Raw genomic sequence first — 17,359 nt, 5'->3', positions numbered from 1 at the left:
TGGATAGAACCCAAGTTCAGTGCTATGTGGAAACACTGGAGGCAACTCTTGCCTCTTGAACAACCCATCAAGAACCAAATTACAGCTGAGACCTTGTACGTTTCACAAGCTAAATACTTAAGCAATTGTTCCTTGCAGTATTTTGGTCTCTTTCAAGTTCGGAACAATTAGATAAGAAGACCAAAAGACATATTAAGATGTTCAAGGAGAATACTGCACATTCAGGTTGAATGTTATTGGGATTTAGAGAGTTATGTTATGAGATGTGAATTGTATATCAGCAAATCATTGGACAGATTTCTTTTTTTTTTTTTTGATTGTGTGCATATCCATTCTGGATAGGGAATAATGAACTCAAAATGAAAGAGCATGTTTCGGGGAATCTAGAGAACTAGGAGTGACTTCAGACTTTGCCTTTAATTATCTTTGGATTATAGTCATGTCCGACTCATTGCAACCTCATGGGCTGTTGCCTGCCAGGCTCCTCTGTCTGTGGAATTTTCCAGGCAAGAATACTGGAATGGGTTGCCATTTCCTACTCTAGGGATCTTCCTGACCCAGTGGTGGAACCCGCTTCTCTTGCGTCTCCTCCGTTGGCAAGTGAACTCTTTACCACTAGCACCATCTGGAAAGCTCTGGATTATTGGATGACTCATGTCTTATCTACTGAGCACTGAAGCAAGGATTAAAAACACAACTCTAGAGTGAGGGGACTTGGTGTGAACTCTGGTGTCTCCAGTTTATTAACTTTATGAACTTGGTAAAGTCATTTAATTTCTTTGTGCCTTGAGTTCTTGCATATGAAAACTAGATTAATAGTATCCACATCATAGGATTTTTATGAAGTTAATGACATGCAGTATAAAGTGTTTAGAATGGTGTCTATGATATAGGAAGTACCATGCATTAGTGATTATTTTATTATTATTTTAATTGTTATTCTCACTACTACTCTTATTTTCTTTAAACCTCAGGTTTTTCAACTAGAAAATTAGGGGGTGAAATTCATCTACTTAAGATCATACTTTCAGATTTGTACTCATTTACTGAATTTAGCATAAAGCTCTTCTAATGATTTTGTGAGGTATTATATGATTATAAAAGTATGAAAATTAATATAAGCTGCAAGTGCTTTCTGTTTTTAGGGCAAAAATAAACACAAAGCAAACACAAAGTTAAAAAAAGAAAACCCTGTGATTGGCAATTGAAGAACATCTTATTAAGTGTTCAGTTCTCAAGGATATGGAGGTTTAAGTAGATAGTAGGCTTCGCATCTTTTCAAAATTATGACATTTGAATAGGAGTGGTTCGGAAGTTGAATGCGTAAGAAGGTGAGCAAGGCATTTGTTAAGCATCAGGAATACTTAGGAAGTATTTGCTATGCCAATAATGTTCCAAGCACTTTACAAATGTTAGTCTATTTAATCCTCAAGAAGATAGATAACTCACCCAAGATCATACAGTGGGTGGAACTGTGTGTAAGCTGAGCTCTTTGGCTTCTGAGTTTTTCCAATTTTATTATATTTTTTGACTGTGCCTTGTGGCACGTGAGATCTTAGTTCCCCAACTAGGAACCAAACTTGTGTCTCCTGCCTTGAAAACACAAGGTCTTGACCACTGGACTCCTAGGGAAGTCTGAGTTTGCGCTTTTAGCTCCTTTGCCTCACTCTCTGAAAGGCTTCAGGAAAGGTATGAGATTACATGGGGTACTTAGAATATATATTGTATAATTAAATGTGGCCAGATCATAGGGTTTGAGGATAAGATGTATTAAGGGGAGATAACTGGTGAGTTAAACAAATAGTCTGACCATAATCTTAATAATCTAGCTAAGAATGTAATTGGAATTTGATTAGAATGGTTACCATAGTAGTGTTGAGGAAGCTATTATGCTGGAGGAGATCTTAGCCTCTTTTGGTGAGGGATCCTTTTGAGAATCTATTAAACACTGGATTTTCTCCCCAGAAATGTGTGCAGCATTCAACATTGCCATAAAATTTCAGGTTCCATAAACTCTTTAATTTATTTGATGCTTTACACAGCTTGGTTTTTCTCCCTTATAATAATTGAATATTTTCATAGATGTCTACAGTGTATCTTTATATTTGTTTTGTGTTTTTGTGTTCTGTGTTCTCTTTCAGTAATCATATTTTTAATATTTTACTTTCTTTAGATACCTGCTCTTTGCTTACTAATTTTTACAAAATTATAATTTTGGCATGTTCTTGACCAACTTTTATAAACTTTGTGAACTTGCTGTATGAATAAATGTAAATAAATAATTGTAATGAAATTCCTGTAATTTTCTTGCTTTGTTGCTTGAATACAAAAGTGTTAGTAGACCTTGTGGCCAGTAGATAGTTTCTACTGATCCACAGCATTCTGTGTTTATTCACAAATAATTTGTTATTTGAATAACTGTATCTGGGGTGGGAACATTATTTGCTTAAAAAAAAAAAATCAATCCTATTTGCAAAATGCAACTGAAATAACCTCTTGTGGAGAACCAGATCCAAGATTCTCTCTTTGCTTCTAGAACATATTTTAGTCTCTTGAGCATGGAAACCCTTAGGGTAATTAAGAGACGAGAGGTAAGGGAGTTCAGAAGAGGTTGGGTGACTGATTATCATTTATTTTGTTTATCATTTGGTGTGAGAGTAATAATTGGGTCCCCCTTGGTTATGTGGGGAGTAAGCATTGCCAATACCTACGGGAAATTGTTCTAGTAAAATTCACATGCTATTTAGGATTTTAATGTTTGTAAAAAATACAGTCTCACCTGGTAGTTTCGTGAGCTGAACTCAAATTTCACTTTCATCCTGAAGTAAAGAAAATTAGTCTTTTCTTTCTTTCTCCTTTTCCTTTGACTTCCCCCTAAACTTTTACTCCACTTAGCACTGTTAAAGTCTCCATTACAAAAGGAGAAATCATTTCTTTGTGCAAATGTACAAAAATCATGATTTTAACCAGTTAATTTTGAAAAAGGAAGTTAGAAAACCAACGTTAGAGATTTCTGTATTTTCTCAGACTTCAGGCTTATAAAGGAAAGTTGCTTTTAGTTAGTTTGCATTTATGTAATGGATAATTTTGTAGATTTTGGGGAATGAGGACCTTTTATATTCCTAAAAATAATTGACAATACATATATCCCTGCATGTGGGGCTTCCTTGATGGCCCAGTGGGTAAAGAATCTGCCTACAATGCAAGAGACACAGGAGACAGGGGTTCAATCACTGGGTTGAGAAGATCCCCTGGAGAAGGAAATGGAAACCCGCTCCAGTATTACCGCCTGGAAGATCCTGTGCATGGATAGAGGAGCCTGGTGGGCCACAGTCCCTGGGGTCACAAAGAGTTGTACAAGACTTAGTGACAGGGGTAAACCTTCATGTATGTGCTTTGATTAAGGAAGGAGACATTATACTGAAAGTGAAATTATCATGTAAATGAGACATGGAAAAGATCCTGATGCTGGGAAAGACTGAAGGCAGGAGGAGAAGGGGACGACAGAGGATGAGATGGTTGGATGGCATCACTGACTCCGATGGACATGAGTTTGGGTAAACTCCAGGAGTTGGTGATGGACAGGGAAGCCTGGTGTGCTGCAGTCCATGGGGTTGCAAAGAGTCGGACACGACTGAGCGACTGAACTGAACTGAACTGAGACATATCTCTTTTAAACACTTAAATTATTTAAAATTCTATTTAATGAAAGTGTATCAAAATTGTATTATACCTTTTCTCTTTGTAATAGTTTATTATCCAGTAATGTAGAATAAGATATTTATGAAGTGTGGAATGTAGATCATTATGAATGCCATGGATGTGTCCTGCTATCCTCTAGTGCTGTTGTGAAACATGGAACTCTACACACGAATGCTTAGTCATGCCCGGCACCATCCTTTTCTATTTAGTATTCTGAGAATGCCTCCATTCCCTTCGTATGGAGTAATGGGCACAGATGTTGTGGTGTTCTCAGCCTCACTCAACTTTTGATTACTCAGCTTCTGAGTGTGTAATTGCACTGTGGTTGGTGAAGATGATGGGAACCAGAGCAATGAAAAGTGGAGCGTTATCATGTTTCATGGGATTTAAAAAGTACACACACAACTCCGTTGATAGAGTAACAGACACTGGCATACCATTTGATGTGTATGTATGTGTATGATTACTCTTCACTGGATGTATCCTTTATCTTACACTTGTATTAACCTGTGTGTAGTTATACTTTTAATCATGATTATTTCTTGAGTAGGGATATAAGGCAAGCCATGATGTTAAATGATGTGGTAACTAAAAAAAAAAAATACTATGCTTCTAAATAAGTGTTACAGTTGTGAATTCTGCACATGTGACTTTAAAAAAGCACTAATGGTGCTACTTAAAGATTCACCATCATGCCCGAATGACTATCCTTAACTTGAATAGTGAAAAATTTATGAAACTGAAGCTTTTGAGATCTTTTAGGGACCCATGACCCAAAGTCATATATCATGAGAATTGTGTTGCCCTGTTTGTCATTCTATATGTGCTTAGAATAGTTAGATAACCTAGTTTTTAGCTATTCTTGACAGCTGCATTTCACTATAAATTTTTCATTTGTGTCTACAAGTAAGATTTGAATTAATTCTGACTGGTAGTGATAGCTTGTCAAACAGATACTCAAAAGAGAGGAAAAGAAATCCTGAATTACTTCTGACACTTTGAGATGCTGAGGAAGTGTTAGCCTATTAAGTCTCAGATATCTCAAGTTTAACAATGAAAACAAAGTCTTTTTTACTGACACATACTTCAGTAAATGTGTGTGTGTGTGTGTGTGTGTGTGTATATATATACATATATATATAATCTTAATAACATTCTTATAAACTAGAAAATGTTCTTTTTTAAGGAAACATTTGAATGGCTTCCTGAAATTCCAGAGGATAGTGCTTTATGAGCTAAAAGCACCAAAGGACTATTATACCAATATGGTATTGTTTTTATTATTATTGGGTCAATTTTACATCACAGATAGCAACAGATTTTGTATATGATCCTCACACGTGGTATTAAAACATTCAGTCCTGGGAACTTTCCTGGCAGTCCAGTGGTCAGGACTCTGCACTTTAACTGCCACTGCTGAAGGTGGGGGTTCAGTCCCTCATCGGGGAATCCTGTGAGCTGTGTGACGTGGCCAAAAAAACGAAGCTTCAAAGTGAAATGACTTTAAAAAAATTGAGTACTTCAAACTTTTTGTAGTGATTGTTTCCCTTTTCCTTTCCAGTTTTCTTTGTTGCTCACTTTTGACCGTGCCTGTGTGTTTTATCCTGGGAATTGTCCTCTAGCTCTCACCCCACCATCTGAGATTCTTGGTCATTTTCTTGTAATGACAAGAAATCTTCTAATGACTTTTAAAGACATATTTATAAAGTTTTCAGTTTGAGTTATTTTTGCCCTTGATTATCCTTTTTATAATTGCGTATGTACTTTTAGATCTAAGCAAAGCCATTTTCTCTTTCTTCTTCTTAAACTACAGATCTTCTTCAACTTATGATAGAATAAATCCATCATTTATTTAATAAATCCAGTAAATCAATACTAAGTCAAAAATACTGTAAGTTGAAAATTTATTTAGTAGATGCATCTAATCTACCAAATATCATAGCCTAGTCTGCTGCTGCTGCTAAGTTGCTTCAGTCGTGTCTGACTCTGTGCGACCCCATAGACGGTAGGTAGCCCACCAAGCTCCTCTGTCCCTGGGATTCTCCAGGCAAGAATGCTGGAGTGGGTTGCCATTTCCTTCCCCAGTGCATACATGCATGCTAAGTCGCTTCAGTCGTGTCTGATTCTGTGAGACCCCATGGACAGTAGCCCACCAGGCTCCTCCGTCCACAGGATTCTCCAGGCAAGAATACTGGAGTGGGTTGCCATTTCCTTCTCCTAGCCTAGTCTAGCCTACCTTAAATGTGGTCAGAACACTTACATTAGCCTACACTGGGCAAAATCATCTAACATAAAGCCTATTTTCTTTATAAAACATTGAATATCTCACATAATTTATTGAATACTGTATTGAAAGAGAAAAACACAGTGGTTGTTAGAGTATCATTAATGCTTGGCTGATTGGGAGCCTGGGTCAAAGAGAGTATTATACTGCATAGTACTACCTGGGGAAAGATCAAACTTCAAAATTAGAAGTACAGTTTCTACCAAATGCATATCTTTGGTGTGGTGGTAAAGTTGAAAAATTAAAAATCATATGCTGAACTGCTGTAAATTGGGGACTATCTGTACTTCTAGTGCCACAGAAATTTTATCCAAATTCTGAGTGAATAAGGAGGAAAAAAGTCATTTTTGCATTCATTCAGAAACATATTGATTGACTATCTATCAAATGCTGGGGCACTGGACTTAAACTTTCAGTGGGACTTGATCGTTATCTATCTATTTAATTATTCTGATTTTTTTTTGAATAGTGATGATTGAATCATTAAAGGTTGAAACTTAGTGTTACCTGTAATTTGCAATTGGCATTATAATCCCAGCAATCTATTTCTTTAGTTATTTGAGAATTTTCTTTATGCACAAAATATGTGCTGCTTAAGAGTGGAAAATCTTTCTTAAGAGTACTTCTTTACTGAGGAAGGGAATGCAGTCTGTTGCAGCTTTATTATGAAATCAGACATTCTCCATCAGATAGATTAAGAACTGCATGTTTGATTTAAAATAAAAACTGACAAGTACATTTTAAGGATAAATGAAATACATGAAAATGAAGTTTGAGAGGGTACAATTGTGGGTGGTATTCACTAGAGCATTCCAGGTTTTAAATAGATGTGTGAAGATCATGATTTGGGGAGTACATACTTGAGGTGCGGAGAATTGGGACCTCCTGTATGCTTCTGTATTATTCATATGAGTGGGTGGTTCTTAGAAAAGGCAGACCAGAGAGTGTGGATGAAAGCAGGTCTGGGCCTCAGAGTAAAGCAACCAGGGTAAGCATTACTAGAACACTAGGAGGCCCAGAGGGCCCAGGGTTTCACCACTGAGTCCATGGGGACTAGGGGACGCAGAGCAAGAGAGCCGGCAATTAAGGGCAAACCTGGGAATTTAGCTTCTGCCCTGGGCTCTCTGGGGGGTGACTCTGAGGTAAAGTATTTCAATCTTTGCTTCACTGTGGCGCACAGATATAAGGCTATATGCCAAATTCATTATTTTTTAAACAGTTATGCAAAAGTGGTAACATGGTAACATCCTTCTATTGCCACTTAGGATTTACCTCATTTGATATCATTAGGTCATAGATTTGCCATTTCATCAAGACCTTTCAAAGAAGAGAGAGTTTATTCATTAGAAGAAAAAAAAGTATTTTGATGTCTGTAGACTACTTATAACTATCGGGGATGGGGACCATGGGTGGGCACATGGGCATAGAAAATGTGTGGGCATCTATAGCTGAATAATGAACTTGAAAGAATTGTGTGTGGGCATAAATTGATTTTTTTTTTTATATATTAACTTACAAGTTTAGGATTGAAGATTAAGACACACATTATGTTGTTCAGGTTTGCTATTTTAAATGCACATATTTCCAAAGTTTACATTTATTAACAAATTTCTAATCAAGTAGTTCAACTCCAGTTCAAGTTAAATCCTTCCTTGTATTTCATGTCTTAGGCTATGGAGTTGAGAATTTCTGAGTGATAAAGTATGTCTTGGGTTAAATAAAGTTTTAGAATCCCTGGATACTCTTCATTCCTAAGAGATAATTACTGTGTTCATAGGGATATGCTCAGTTGGGAGATAAATTCATCTTGTCTTAAAGTGTCTTGTTTGTTTCTTGATTTTTATCTCCTCGTGTGACATATACCTCCAGAGAAAAAGAAAATGTTCAAGGCAAAAAATAAATAAGTAAAAAGCCCTCTATGTAAGTGGATCCAAGTGAATGGAATTTAATGCATTGCTGTAAATTTACTAGTCCAGAGATTACTATAAATACCCTTTGGTGAAAATATTGCTGTAGCCATTTCATCTAGTTCTGAAATTCAGTATAGCTTGGGTACCTACTGGTGTAAATGATATGACTGTCTTTATTTAAAATCAAGACCAAACAAAATTAATCAAGCAAAAAAAGATCACTATAGAGTATACCCTTTTAAAACAATGCACCTTCAATTATATGTTAAGACATTTTAAAATATATAATTTAATTTAAATATCTAAACTATCTAATATTTAATTTAAATTCTTAGTTTAAATGTTCAATACCATGTATCAGTACCACTAAATATAATTTTGTTTTTATCTTGCACATGTATAATATAATTTATTATTGGCCTTACCCACATGTTAATCACAGAACTTGTGCACATAACTTTTAAATTTTAACTAAAAAATCATATTTCATTTTAGCTTTAACATAATGCTGAGATATTTTGAAAATTAAAATAAGACTGTTAAGTAATCTTTCATGTTGAATCATTATTGCATAATTCATTATGTAAGCCACTTACAATTTTTCTAGTAATTAAATGAGCTAAACAAAATATCACAACTTCAAAGGAGTTTTGTGATAGAACAGCCCAGGACCTCATGTGGAGCAAGCTGTGGACCATGTCTTTGAGTCCTATTCAAGAATGTGTAGTGGCCAGAAAATAAGAAAAGCTGTATGTGGAAAGGATAGGGAGTAGCTATATATTAATGAATATTTTTAAAGGAAAATTATTTTGAAATTCAGACAGTTAAAAGAGCTTCTGATTGTACCATTAAGGTGTACATTTTCATTAATTACTTATCCCTTGTTGTTGGAAAAATAATTATTTGCATTCATTCACATCTGATCTTTATTAAAGAATTGTGTTTAGTACATTTCAGATTTAGGATCAGAAAGTGCTGTGTATGATAATATGTTTTGCAGTCTTTAATAAAAGACTGCCCTTTTATTAACATTTTGGGGACGTTACATAAAATACCATTGTGTTGTATGTTAATGTGCATGTAAACATTCAAGAGAACCAAATGAGGTGTTCAGTTTGCTAGTGAAATGATCAGTACATATACACTGAATATATTTTAAAGCTCAGGACCTATGTGGTAGTATTCAGAGAGGATGCGTGAAGAGGTATCTGCTAAGGATAAATGAGGTCCTCATAGCAGTGGACAGACAAAGCAACAATAAGTTAATAATTGAAGTTTTGTGTATAAACCTAAGTGAAGAATTTTTTTAGCTTAAGTGGGGCCACATGTTTCTCTTTATAAGATTAATAGTCAACCATACTTGAGATGGACAAGCATATTTTAGTTTGACAGGCATTGATATTTACAGTCAGCTTCCCTAGTGGCTCATTGGTGAAGAATCTTCCTACCAAGCCGGAGAAGCAGGTTTGATTCCTGGGTCTGAAAGATCCCCTGGAGAAAGAAATGGCAACCAGTTCCAGTAGTCTTGCCTGGGAAATCCCATATGGACAGAGGAGCCTGACGGACTGCAGTCCATGGGGTCTCAAAGGGTCAGACACAATTTAGCGACTAAACAACCACCATCACCAATATCTATAATGAAAGTCATAGGCTTTCAAATAAACAGCTGATGAATATCCACAGGAGTAGCATAAGTAGGAACCTAGTAAATACCTTTCTACAGTTTTTCTTAAAGGCCAGCTGTGGTTAATCTTTAAGCTTTCCCACACAACATGTTTTTTGCATATAGACATTCTGTGCATGTATAATAAATGTGTATCTCCATACTGATAGAATGTTTTTAAACCTAGAAGAATGTAGAGCAAACCTAATTGCTCAGTGTTAGAACCCAAAGAAAATTTAGTGAAAAATCACTAGTATTTCCTTTTATGCACCCCATCATTTTGGGCTTCCCTTGTGGCTCAGTTGGTGAAGAATCTGGCTGCAATGTGGGAGACTTGGGTTCGATCCCTGGTTTGAAAAGATCCCTTGGAGAAGGGAAAGGCTACCCACTCCAGTATTCTGGCCTGGAGAATTCCCTGGACTATATAGTCCATGGGGTTGCAAAGAGTTAGACACGACTGAGTGACTTTCACTTCAGTCACTCTGTTTAGAAGTAGGATCAGACTCCATGTATTAAATTACTGATGATGGAGCTACTTTTGTATATTGTAGCTGGAATACTGTATCTTGCAATTAGCATATTCTGTTTTTTTATTACTTACTTTCAAGACAGAGTCATCTAAAGAATTAGATGTTTATTCAATACTTTAGAGAAAAGAAGTGTGTGACTATAGATAAGGTTTCTGGGAACCCAAGCATAAAGACTTTTTTTTTCTTACTGCTTACATCATCTCTCATTTTCTTTAAATTTTGCCCTTAGGTTTTGCAGTTTAACACTTTGCCATCTATCTAAAGCAGAAGCTAATGATTATACTGCATAGCAAGCTCTTTAGAGTCTGGCTCTGCTTGCGTTTGTTTTCCTTCACTCACTTCTCCCTGACCCTTGTCACTGGCTAGCATGGAATGCAGTGCATGCTCCTGCTAAGTTGCTTCAGTTGTGTCTGATTCTTTAGGACCTTATGGATTGTAGCCTGCCAGGCTCCTCTGTCCATGGGGTTCTCCAGGTAAGAATACTGGAGTGGGTTGCCATTTCCTCCTCCGGGGGATTTTCCTGACCCAGGGATCGAACCCTGGTCTCCTACATTGGCAGGTAGGTTCTTTACCACTAGCGCCACCTGGGAAGCCCAATACAGTGCATAGAAGGTGCTTAAAAGGCCTGATGGCCAATTGATTGATTGATTGATATTTTAGATTAGAATAGTAGTTTGTGACATATACAGGTGTCCAGGAGGGAATAAATGGAGTGCCCGTCTGTGGAGGCCAGGCGAGAGTGTGTTTTAAGTTGCATGTGACGTGTGATCTCCTTAAGCTCTTCTCTTAGCGTGTGCTGGTGTAAGTATCTCAGACAGGCCTTGTGCAGAGAGTAGCCATGTGAAATATGGGACAGAGTTGCTCCTGGACACATTCTTATTACAGAGAGAGATGAAATAGAGGTTTGCACTTGTAGAGAGACGGTGTGTCTGCTGTTGCTGGTTGACATCCCGGAGCATATGTTTAGGTGGGGAAATTAAACTGCCTGTTTTGTTTGTTTTTACTTAGGATATAGATAGGTCAGTGAATCTCAGTCTGAACTTCACATTAATATCCCCAGGCTTCTGTTAAAAACCTGCCACTGTCCTGACCCTACCCGAGACAAGTTAAAGCAGAAGCTCTAGAGGCTGGGCCTGGCATCATTTATTTTTAAAAGCAATTCCAACGTGCAGTCGTTTTTGAGATCGTTTGAAGTTTTGCAGGAACTGAAGTGGAAAGAGGAGAAAGAGTGAAGAATATAATTTCCACCACTCACCCTGTTCTCATTTACTTGTTCAGAAGGCTGCATCACTGTTCAATAATAATGGAATATAAGCCATTTATGCAATTTAAATATTCTAGTAGTGAAATTAAGAAGAGGAAGAGTTTGAAATAATTTTAATAGGACCTATTTAATGTAGCCCAATAGATCTTATTATTAAAACATGTAATCAGCATAGGAATGTTAAAAGAGATATTTTCCCCCTTATATCAAGTGTTCTAAATTCAGAGTGTCTTACAGCTTCATAACACTGCTTGGTTTGAACTGACTACTCTTCAAGTGTTTGGCCATCATGTGGCCAGTCAGTTCCATACTGGACAGAACAGATCTGGAGGGTGAAGTGCTGGAAGATAGACCAAGAGACCTAAATGTAGTGTTGGTTTTGCCACTGACTAATCCTGTGACCTTGGGCAGTTCACTGTTCCTCTCCTTTGAACTTCATTTCCTTCATGTTTACTATGAGGGGGTCAGCAGTTGGTCTGAATTGGGAGTTTTCTAATTTTACTCCAAAGGGCCCCCGGATTTTGTGAGCTCACTTTAACAGCCATCATAGGGAAGAAGGGAAACAATCTGCTTTAGGCTCTTGTTTCCTTTGGATATCCTTACATTTCTGGGTGTCATTTTGTTTGAGGAAACAAAAAACTTAAAGCCAAACCAAGATTTGAAAAAGTCACTTGGCTAAATGTTTTCTTATGCCGGTGGTTCTCTCTTGTCAGCATTTGTGAGACTATTCCAGGAAGAGGTCAGGCAGCAGGTATCCTCCTTTTCCTTCCAGTGAAGGGAGGTGTCACCATGACAGTGACTCATGAATATTTCGTGTCAAATTGTAGGAATTCCTTCAGTAGTGGTCACAGTGGCTCAGAGTTGAGAAACAGAAAGGCAGGTACCTGGGTCTACCACAGAGTGATACAGATCACCTGTGGCTACTGAGGCAACCTCATAGTTGTGTAAGACTGACCTCTAGCCCAACTCTCAGGGGACCCTACTCTGAGGTGTGGTCCACTTAGTCAGCCAGAACCCAGGGCTAGGAATACTCTGGCTGCAGGCTTTTTTGACTTGGAATGAGTTTCGCTACTGCTGAATGCCTAATTGACAAGACCTTCAGTAATTGTTACATCGATGCCAATATTGGATGCATGTGACTTTGATCCCTAGACTTTTAACCTTCCTCCCTATCAGATAGCAAGGCTTCCCTGGTGGCACTAGTGGTAAAGAATCTGCCTGCCAATGCAGGAGGCACGGGTTTGATCCCTGGGTTGGAAAGTGGCAACCCACTCCAGTGTTCTTGCCTTTGACAGAGGATCCTGGCAGGCTACAGTCCATAGGATTGCAAAGAGTTGAGCATGACAGAACACACACGAACACACATACTCTATCAGATAGATGGACACTCTGGTGGCATCAACTAATAGGAAAGAGACATATCTTATCCTATCCAGTCAGTGACATGGGAACACAATCCTAGTCCAGCATGTTGTCTGCATTTAAAGACTTGGTAATTTGTGGCAGGAATCAGTCAGGGACTTACATGTCCCATATTTTAGCTACTTTGCTTTCATTTGACAACAATAACAAAAAAGACACTGAATGGGAATTATGAAGTAGGGAAAGCTGAGAAGGTTTCTGGTTATTTTTAGGATGCTTCTAAGAAGTCTTTGGTGACACCGTATTCTTAACAGGCAATTTTGAGAACATCGTTTGAGTCAGCCCAAACATCAACAGTTTTTTCAGAATTTTTATTAGCATGCACAAACTTAATTCTTCCAATCTTGGCCTACTCATGTATCAGTGAAAGCGACTTGTGGTCATCCTCAAGGCAAAGGAAGGAAGGGGAAATCCCATTATGTTGTATCAAGTGTTATTGTTGTTCAGTCTCTCAGTGATGTCTGATTCTTTGCAACCCCATGGACTACGAAAGCTTCTCTGTCCTGCACCATCTCCCAGATCTTGCTCAAACTCATGTCCATTGAGTCATGGTTGAATGATGCCATCCAACCATCTTATTCTCTGTCATCCCCTTCTCCTCCAGCCCTTGGTCTTTCCTAGCATCAGAGTATTTTCCAATGAGTAGGCTCTCCACATCAGATGGCCAAAGTATTGGAGCTTCAACTTCAGCATCAGTTCTTCCAGTGAATATTCAGGGTTGATTTCCTTTAGGATTCACTGGTTTGATCTCCTTGCTATCCATGGGACTCTCAAGAGTTTTCTTCAGCATGACAGTTCAAAAGCATCAGTTCTTTGGCATTCAGCCTTCTTTATGATCCATCTCTCCCATCCATACATGACTACTGGAAACACCATAGCTTTGACTATAAGGACCTTTGTCTGCAAAGTTATATCTCTGCTTTTTAATATGCTGTCTAGGTTTGACATAGCTTTCCTTCCAAGGAGCAAGTGTCTTTTAATTTCATGGCTGCAGTCACTGTCTGCAGTGATTTTGGAGCCCAGAGAGAATGCAGTGAGTTAATGGAAGAAATGTTTTCTAAGCACATTGGACTCTTTGGTCCACGAAGTTTTTGTTCAGTATTTGGCACAGGTCTGTTTGTAGGGCGTTGGGTGAGAAGAGAAAGCAAATAAATGTGACCTTTGTGTGGCTGATATTTTCTTTATGAAGCCAAAAGGTGCACAAATACACAAATATTAGCCCACTCTTAGTTTTGTCCTAGAAAACTTGTCTCTGGCTGACCGCATCTTGGTTCCCTGCAGGCCTTGCCATCTGTTTAACTGGTTAAGGAGCCCATCCTATCAGTGTCTCTATCATTTGGTTGGAAATAGAGACCTCTGATTGGCCTTTTCCCTCTTTTTTCTCACTGCTGTTTATTTGGAACCATTTCCAATATCTCAATGCAGGTGGCTTTACCTTCGCCAGTTACCTTAGGAATAGCAATTACTGGCAGGTAAGAGATGCAGTGAAAGGTGGGAGCATCTGTTATTGCAGTGATCTTGGCTTTGGGAGAGTCTAGCGACTTGGAGAAAGTCTGATTCATGAAGGTCACCTGGCCTGCTCTCCTTTCACCTCTCACCTTCTTAAATACTTCAGCTCTTTTTAACCTTTGATCCATTTTTAGTTTAATAAGGTCACTAGTATGTGGTGGTGCTAATGGTAAAGAATCTGCCTGCAATGCAGAAGACGCAAGAGATATGGGTTTGATCCCTGGGTCGGGAAGACCCCTGGTAGGAAATGGCAATTCACTGCAGTATTCTTGCCTGGAGAATGCCATCGAGAGAGGAGCCGGGGGGCCTACAGTCCACAGGGCTGCAAAGAGTCAGACACGACTGAGCAACTGAGCACATAGAACAGTGTGTATGTGACAGAGACCCAGTGCCTAACAATAAATCAGCCTCCTTCCCTTCTATGTTCCTATGATTATTGCTTGACAGTTTTGCGGAGTCACTGAAACCTTGACAGTTGTCCAGGTCATACCTTAGAAACTCTCTAGGGGGAAAGAAAAATTAGCTCATGGTCTTACCCCAAGTGTCCTTTTGAAGTTTCCTCATTTCTACCCCTATGAGACCTCTGGGGAATTTTGAGTAGCTACCAGGTAAGGTGTTTTCTAATTTCAAACCTAATAGAAAGACCCAGGTAAAGATATGTGGCCACTGAAATGTTTGCACATTTTATTAGGCAAGAAAAGAAGGGAGGGCAAAGAAACAAAATGAACAAAACACTCCCCAAGTGCCAGAAGTCTAATGACTTCATTTTTTCTTTTTTCTCCTCTTCATTTAATTGTTGAACTTTCTTTTTCTTTATTTTATATTATGCTTTGATGTTATGCTTTTTTTTTTTACTCTTTTTTTTGTGGTATGTGATTAACAGGTCTTTTATTTGTGGTAAATTAGAGCGAGCAATTAGAATAGTACATATGCAGTATTCAGTACACACAATAAAAATCAAAGAAATTCAAAACCTGTATAAGACAAAACACTGGAGAAAAAAATCATACAACTTAAGATATATAGTGGGAAAGCCCTCTGCTCTTTTGATTATAGTTTGTACTCTGTACCCAACAGGACTTATCGCACTTACCAAAATAATACAGATATTTTAGTAATGGGTGTATTTCAGAAGGTTATTAATATTGGTTTTTACAGCACTATGACTAGAAGATCCCCTGGAGGAGGGCTTGGCAAACCACTATTCTTGCCTGGGGAATCCACATGGATGGAGGAGCCTGGAGGGCTGCAGTCCATGGGGTTGCAAAGAGTCGTACATGACTAAGCGACTAAACACAGCACACATAACTATATAGACATTGTTCACAACACAGCCAAACAGTGTACTATTTTCTGTGTGCATTTTGTCTTTCATTTCACCTTTTGCTTTTGTATTATATACCTGTTCTAATAATTGTACTATTCAAATAATTTTTGAAAATGAAAGTGGTCTTTATAAGAAATATCTCTCAGGATTCATTGCAATTTCTATTCTAGAAAGTGACTTACTCATCACTTTTTAATTATGAAGCACTGTCTTAAGTACTTTCTGGGAAGCAGTGTGGCGAAGCTGTTAACACAAGTATTCTGGCATCAGACTGCCAGAGTTTATGCTCAGTGGGTCTACATATAAATCACTAAGTGATTATCTTGGGCAAGGTGCTTAAGATATTTGTCTCAAGTTTCTCCCCTAGAGTAATGTTATAGGGACCAAATAAGTTTATGTATAAACACTTGTGCTTATGCCTTACTCGTCTTACAGCTTTATTGTTGTGTCTGACTTTATTACCCAAACAATGCCTGGCATAAAATGAAGCACTCTATAAATGTTAGCTACTACTGTTACTATTTACTTTAGTGATTAGAGAAGCCCTCAGATAGATATAATCCCCAGTTTACAGGTGAGGTTGTTGTTCAATTGCTAAGTCATGTCCAGCTTTTTGTGACCCCATGGACTGCAGCACACCAGGCTTCCCCGTCCTTCACCAACTCCTGGAGTTTGCTCAAATTCATGTCCACTGAGTCAGTATGACTTAACTGAAGCCAAAGGAGGTTGTTTAGCTTCCCAGGGTCATGTAGCTGGTGAATGCTCAGTGCCAAGGTTTGCACCCGGGTTCATCTGACCATGAAAGCCCTACTCACGCCACTCCCACTTCATCTTGGTAGCATAGTTCAGTAGATATGCTTGGATTGTTAGGAACATCCGCTTGCATCCATTAGTACATATTCATTTCCTGAATTTTCTTTTCTCTTAAGTGGTTGTAATTTCTCTTGGATAACAAATCTGTGCTGTTAGATTGCACACCATGTCTTGGCATAGGTCTATTCTAAATCTTGCTTCTGTGAGAGACACTTTTAGGAGGTAAGCGGCCTAGGTTTAATCCATGACATTAAGAGGGGAGCTTCATATGGAGTTCTTAGGCATGTGGCATAATGCACATGGCCGGTGAAAGTTAACATGAGACACTGTTTGTGCTTCTTCCAGATATTTCTGGTAGGTCTGAGTTATCCTGTAAATGAACTCTTGTGTAAAATAAAGAAATAATGAGTCTCCCCCACTGAAGGGCTTATGTGCCATTTATTAACCGTTATAATACGATCTCTGATTGCGGGCCTTTGGATGTCCTGGCACGTTGTAGGAATTTAGTGACTGTCCTCTGGCTGGATGAGTGGATGAATGTATTCAGAGATGTGAAGAATGACAGTAGCTGCAAGAGACTGTCTTACTGTTAAAAAGGCAGGTGCGTGGTTGAAAGAGAGTATGTTTGGCTCTAAGTCTGAGCAATAAGTGGATTTGACATTACATCATGTGGCTCCTCTGGAGGCTCAGATGGTAAAGAATCTGCTGTCAACGTGGAAGGCCCAGGTTTGATGCCTGGAGAAGGGAACAGCAACCCCCTCCAGTATTCTTGCCTGGAGAATTCTATGGACAGAGAAGCCTGGGGGACTGTGCCTCTAACACTTACTTTCTTAGGGCTCCTCTGGTAAAGAGGAGCTCAGATGGTAAAGAATCCGCCTGCAATGCAGAAGACCTGGGGTCAATCTCTGTTCCTAAATGCCAGTGTCTCCTCTCGA

The 17,359-nt window shown here is 38.4% G+C and overlaps 1 protein-coding gene across 2 annotated transcripts in view; it reads left to right on the top strand.

Moving 5' to 3' along the window:
- PPP3CA (protein phosphatase 3 catalytic subunit alpha) overlaps positions 1–17,359 on the top strand; it is a 309,840-nt gene that overhangs the window by 143,351 nt on the left and 149,130 nt on the right. The gene's annotated exons all lie outside the window — the stretch shown is intronic.

Source organism: Odocoileus virginianus, chromosome 21 (genome assembly GCF_023699985.2).
Source record: "Odocoileus virginianus isolate 20LAN1187 ecotype Illinois chromosome 21, Ovbor_1.2, whole genome shotgun sequence".
NCBI classification, from domain to species: Eukaryota; Metazoa; Chordata; class Mammalia; order Artiodactyla; family Cervidae; genus Odocoileus; species Odocoileus virginianus.
This window is presented reverse-complemented; position numbering and strand designations above follow the sequence as displayed.